A 7,015-nucleotide genomic window follows, 5' to 3' on the forward strand; every position below is an offset into this window, starting at 1 on the left:
GTCACTGGGGAGCCAGAGCCTGTTCCAGAAAGCAATGAAAATACGGCAGGATACGCCCTGGACAGCACACCAGTCCATCCCAGGGCACACACTTTTCTCTAGCTCTATCTTTTTAAATGTACAGTTTTTAAATTCTAATTTTCCTTTTGAATGGAACATTTGGTAACAACTAAGAAGTTAGGTTTTATGTGAGACTTTTTGAGAAACTACACTCCTTTAATCTAATCCAACTCTAATCTACATCTGAATGAGAGAGACAGTGGTTTGTCTGTGGTTTGACAGTGGTTTGTCAAACATGGCACAACATTGGCAATCACTGCAGATCTAAGTAAATACATTAACTGTATAGTAAACAGAACAAAATAAAAATATTTACTGTTTTCTGTCCATCTGATGTGTTACATCACTTCTTTTTACAAAAAAACTGTTGAACTATACCTATCTCTCTGTTGAGAACAGCTTTTTGTTTGAATTCCCTTGAGCTGATCCTGGTCATTTTCAGCCAAATAGTTTTATAATAGGACTTATCAGGATTCTACTGTTGACATTTGTTTTTTATTGCAGTAACCAGGAGTTTAACTATGGTAACAACCAAATATTTGTGCTGTATTTAAACTATGATATCAAGATTAAATTTCAAATTTAAAAGTTCATACACGCACCACACTCATTCTGCTAATCATTCTACCAAATATCTTTGCATGCAATCGTTAGATAGACAGATAAATATTTTTATTTCAGGACGTTAAGAAAAAAAATCTAAATAGCAGAAGAAGGAGTTTTCTCGGAACAAATGTCTTACCCATTTATGCCTTGCAGATAAACAAATAGAAAAATAGACTGTCTTATTTTCAAAACTTGCTTAGTACAGTTGCCTGTACCATTAATTTTTAGATTACTGTTAATCTTTTCTGTGGAAAGTAATTGAAAGTGACATATCCTTGCAAGGTTACAATATTCCGAGCAAGTATTTTCATACAACAAAAATATATGAATATGTTTTTAAAAGTAAAAGGGGTGCTCATCTTGATCAATTGTTACATCAAAGGCCTAAACTGCACATAAAGAACTTAATATTGTCACACTATATATGTGGCCACCACATTGCTAGTCAGAGGTGTTACTTCTTGCTGCTGGCATGCATTAGACTACGCATTGTGTATTCAACAAACAGAAGAATGTATTCTCTAGTTCATATACCTCTTGGGCTGCCTGTTGTGTCTGTTTTTGGACAGTTGAAAAGACACTACCGGGGTGCTGAACTTTCTCCAGTTATCTGTATTTTCACAAGAGCTAAAATCTACAAAAACAAAAAAAGAAGATTCACATTACATAATATTTATATATTCATGCCATTTGACAATCAATAAATATGACTTTAATGTGATACAGTGTTAAAGACCAGAAAAATGCTAACCTCGGAGAAAGAAAAAATTCTTATTCCTTATTTCTTATTCTTATTCCTGACCTGGGGTGCTATCTGTGGATTGTATGTTCCCCTGTGTTCATCTCTGGGTGCTCTGGTTTCCTCCTGCAGTCTAAAAACATTCTGGTAGGTTATGTGGCTTCTGGGAAAATTGGTCCTGTGTGTGAATGTGTGTGTCTGTGTTTGTCCCTGTGTGTCTGCCCTGTGCCTCTTGTTGGCTAGGATAGGCCCTGGCTCCCCTGTGACCTTGAATTGGGAAAAGTGGTTTGAAAATGGATGGATGGAAGAAGCAACATATAATTACATTGTAAGGCCACAACTCTCTTTAATTTAAAGCATCAGAAAAATGTTTGCTTTTAGTCATCAACTTTTACAATGCTAACAGTTCAGATATTTAAATTACTACTGATTTGGCTGAAGACCTTTAAAATGTACACAGATTATAGCTTGTGTACACCCAAGGTCAGGTGGATTTTGTTTTCGTTTTTTCTGTGGAAGAGGAGATCAGTCTGTTGCTTCACGCTTGAGTGATTCACTTTTGATTTAAACTCTCAGTTTTCAAAAGAAGACCCCAAAGTTAATTTTTAACTCACTTGCTTTAAAAAAGTGCAGTGTCTACTTTTACTTCCCCTTCTGACAAAGGCAATTTAAGGTGGTACACATTCCCATCACAGAAAGAGTTTTAGCACCACTTATTAATATGAATAATAATCACAATGATGAAGATTACAAATACTACTCAGTGCTGTGTGACTGAATTATATAAAAGACTGAATATTTTTAGAATATTTTCTGGCTTATCTTTTTAATAAAGATTTAAAGTAGCAAAATAATTATAGGAGACCATTTCTGTTAAAAAAAATTCAGCACTAAACTGAGACATTTCAAATCAAAACTATTTCAACTAAGAGAATCCTACAGCACACAGCCTCTAACACGTGCAATGCACTGTTTAAAACATTTATTTATAGTGTGTTGCTCCTGTCTCTCTCTGGCAAAGTACATAGGACTAGAAAACAAGGTTGATGCCAAAGCTAAATCAATGAACCTGAGAAAAGAAATACTGTGCATGAAAAGAAAAACACTTTGAACATGCAAGGAGAAGAGAGATGTTCACTCAATTGTTTGTAGAAGTGTTTCCTCATCTGCACAGATAAAGTAATGATTTTAACCAAGTTGCTTCCTGGAATGGTATATATCAAACTACCAAACGCTGTTATGAATTCAGGTCAAGATCTAATTATTTGACATCAATGTTACATTTTATTCCACTGTAATTCGTGAGAAATTCTTTTTTTCTAAAGTTGCAACTGCTCATAGCATGGCTTTGTGACATGCTATTGATTATGATCAAAATAATCATCATGCAATGAGCCTAACTTTTGCAGCTGTAAAACTGCAAAGCAGAGGTTCTGAGTAAAAAGTACTCGGTGATGCATTCATATGAAACTGAAAGTTCAAACCTTTGACATCTTTGAAAAACTCTAATTGAATTTGCCTCCTAAAGAGGCCCCAATTACAAACCTGTGTACCCATCAAGGGTTGTTCCATTTATCATTTAAATTGCAGGTGATCATAGCATTACTAATGACCTCATTACATTAGGATAGCATGTAAAAGCAAACATGACCCATCTATCTGAAGTTTGAGATAAAGGTTTTCATGATAAATTAATCAAGCTAGTAAGAATTTTGATAATAAAGATAAAGACAGTTGTTACCATTTTCTGTTTTTTTTTCATGCTCTGTTCTCTGAATTTATGTTTTGTGATTACACAAACAATTATTTTAAATAACAACATGTAGCTTCCCTGGCTTACATCATGTAGCATTACAGTTTTAAGTATTAGCTTTGTGGAATTTCCTTTCTTTGGAACATTGTTTTTATATCTGGAATTGTTGTGTTGTCACCTAAACTGAGCAATAGTTTTCATACAAGTCACTTTCAGTGATTAAAGTTTGTTAATGAATATACCATCATGACCTCACGAGTCGGGGGTTGTGGCTAATCATGGATAAAGAAGAGTAAACTGATATTCAGTAAAGTCACAGACTAGTTCAGTGTGAGTCCTGTACTAGTAAAGCCATTTGTCAAGAGAGAGAAAGCATAAGAATAATTCAAACAAGATCTTCTGCTCATGCTTTCTGTTTAAGAGAAGAAGTGTATAGGGTGCAATTTGCACTCACCATTTTTTCTAAAGGCAAACTTGTAGAAGAAGTGTGCAAAGAAGGCTGACTAACAATGCACATTGCCAGACAGCCTAGTAATAATGTTTTATTGAATAAATCTGTGCAAACCTGATTTCTTAATGTTATCCTCTAAGACGTCTCCGAGTATTCATATGTTTTTTGCTTCATCTGGAAGGGTAAGCTACCACAAACAATTTGTGGAGAAAAAGAAATAAAGAAACAGTTACAACCCCTTTAAAATGAAATAAATTACAACAGCACATAATATAAATAACTGCTTTATCAGTGAACTGCAGATTTTTCCACATAAATGGAAAACAATTTATGGAGAGACAGAATAGATAATTATAAAAACTAGCATGTAGAAACCATGCAACTTTTCCAAACTGTCTTAGCAAACCTTAAGGCAGTTATTGAAGCATGAAATTATAGGTTTCTCCTAGTATTGTTTACACTAGTAACACTCCACAGTAATATGGAATCTGAATACCTTGCTGCTCCTTATACTTAACCTAACCTGCTTCTGTTTTGTTTCTATTCCTGCTGCTGGAGAACAATGATTTTTATACAATAGGGAGCTCCAGTGTTTTTCTCTGTGGGTCTTTAGGTGTCCTTTTGTAGGCTGGTTCAATAGGTTTTTGTAGGTTCTGGTTCAATAGCAGCAGTGTGCGATAATAGTTTTTCACTGCCACCTTGTGGACAAATGACTTATGTATCCAATTAAATTTAGAATGCTTTTCAGTATTACCCTTTGTATTAACTAAACAGTGAATACCAAATCAAAATGGTATTCCGTAACAGATTAATTTTGATTTTAAACTATATGCAAGACCTTCATATTTATCATTATAATGAATGTTAATAAAATGTAGTATTGAAGAAGGAGAACTATAAGGTCTGTTGATAGTAATCAAGATGACAGTAGATAGATGAAGCATCAGAGGAAAGTGCAAAGTGATACCATGAGGAATGCCCATGTTTCAAAACTAGTGATATCTTGGATCACGTCTAACACTTTTCTATTGAATTAATAATTAAATAATTATTTCATAATGTTTTTTAACACTGGAAGCCATTAGAAACAAACACTTTACCTAACCCAGCAGACACAGGACACAGGGGCCAATCTAGAGACATAAATTAAACTGTACAGCATGTCTTTGGACTGAGGGAAGAAACAAGCATTCAGATAAACTCCAAGACAGTCAAATCAAAAGCTGATTTCGACTACTTCGCTGGTGGTTAAATGACCGTAGATTGGGGGTTAGATCGCTTCTGACATTGTGTTTTGGATGCATGTAATTCTGACGGATAATATGCTGTGCTTAAACTGAAGGTATGCCGATTGCAGCAACCATATATAGAAAGGTACTACCTGGTAAAAGAAAAGTACCTAGAAAGGTACAGTGTACCTCTACAACCTCTACTGTGCCGCTGCAAATAAATATAATATTCAACCCCCCAAAAAAACATCCATGAACACCTAAATAGCCTAAGAGCAGCTGCCTAGTTCAATCTTTACTATTTGATCCCTGCGAGAGCATCACTGTAAGACTGCAGAGAGCTGACAGTACTTCATTTTTAATAATCTAAAATAAGTGTTGTGGGAATTACAGATAGCTTTAAATCTTTAAAGGTTAATAATTTGGAAACTGTGGACCAGTTCAGCAAAAAAAAAACGGGATGATTGAGTGTGCGAATACTCTATGTTTATACAACCATCTTATATTCTGTTATTGCACAGGACAGAAGTATAATTTATCTTTAGAATTAGTGTTATCACATGTGCAAAAAACAGGGTAAAAAAACACACGGGAGCTCACAGCTTACAACAGATAGGTAACATTTGTACTATCAATAGTTACTTTGTCGAATGGTCACCGGTACTTAACAGAAACAATATTTCTTTGGCTGATAACGATCCTACAGCTTACAAAGAGAAACGGCGTTCGTTGTAGCCTTTCCATTCAAATAGTGGGGTTTAAAACTAAACAATACAATGCACCTTTATAGAAATGACTGTGCGAATTAGCTGCTGACAGAAGCTGCAGTGCATCTCCAACAAAGCATTTTTTTCCTCGCCACGGAGTACCACAACCAGACCTTTGTTCAGCGGCTCATAATTGCGGTGTTTGTAATTGACAGCTCTGACCGTTAAGACTGGCAACCAGCGCCAAGACTGCGGGAAAGGCGCTTGGAAACTGGCAGTTACGACCCTCTTTTTCCCGGTTTTGTGGCCCCGCCACATCCACACCACTCAACCTGCGAGGTAGGTCTGGTAACCGCGGCAACAAGGGCCAAACACTTCAAAGCGGACGCAAAGGCAGTTAGTCCCAGTACAGCCAGTATGCTTTTATATCAGAGGATTATAAAAGCATACTTAATATTAAGGGTTATTATTATTATTATTATTATTATTATTATTATTATTATTATTATTATTATTATTCTTTATAATAATAATAATAATACACCGACTGTTATTATTATTATTACAGCGTTACTGTGTATCTATCAAGAACATTTTTCTACATAGAAGATATAAACTGTACATGATTTTCTCACCTTCCTTGACACTATAATTGTTTCGACAATTGCTTTTTTGTAGGCTTAAGTAGAACAACGCGGTGCTAAAACCTAAAAAAGTTAGTGTTCAGTGCCGTTATTTTTCTTTTCTCTCATGAACAGCATCTGGTTGCTGCTCATTGAAAGTTGAAAGCACCTGTTTCACACACTGAGTCTGAGAGCAGTGGATGTACATGTGTCAATGGCAGGTGGTAACTCAAAATAGTAAACGACTTCGTGGCACGGATGTCTCCGTTAAAAATTATGGGATACTGGGAAAAATGTGGATTGCTGTCGTCTTGTTTCTTTCATTTTTGGAGTATCGTAAATTACGTTTTGTCTAACTTCAGACTACCTGGTAGAGGTATGCAAGTACTGTCAATAACACAACTCAATAAATAATAAAAATCATTACAGAATATAGCAATAAGGATACAGCATCATTGTGTAGTTTATTTGAATTTACTTCATTTATACATATCTAAACTACAGCTCTTCCTCCACTCCTACTCAGATCAGCTAAATTATAAACAGGTGGTAGGTTCACAACGTTCCAACGTTCCTCTAACCGCAAAAGATCAAAACCCGCCTTTGCCTTATTGAAGTTGGCGCGTTTGTGTCCTGTGCAATTAGACACCTTCCTCGAGTTTTCATTCTGCATCTCTACGGAGACCGGCAGCGCGTTCAGCTGTTGCTAGGGGTGTCCACAATGGGGGGCATTCCACTAAGGGAATTCCTTTGGGTGACGTAACCTTTTGCCCGTCCACCAATCGCAGGAAAGTCGAGGTGATTCCCGCTCCACGTTCCGCCTGTACTGCATATTTAAAGGTACCCC

This window comes from Lepisosteus oculatus, chromosome 3 (genome assembly GCF_040954835.1).
Source record: "Lepisosteus oculatus isolate fLepOcu1 chromosome 3, fLepOcu1.hap2, whole genome shotgun sequence".
Lineage (NCBI taxonomy): Eukaryota > Metazoa > Chordata > Actinopteri > Semionotiformes > Lepisosteidae > Lepisosteus > Lepisosteus oculatus.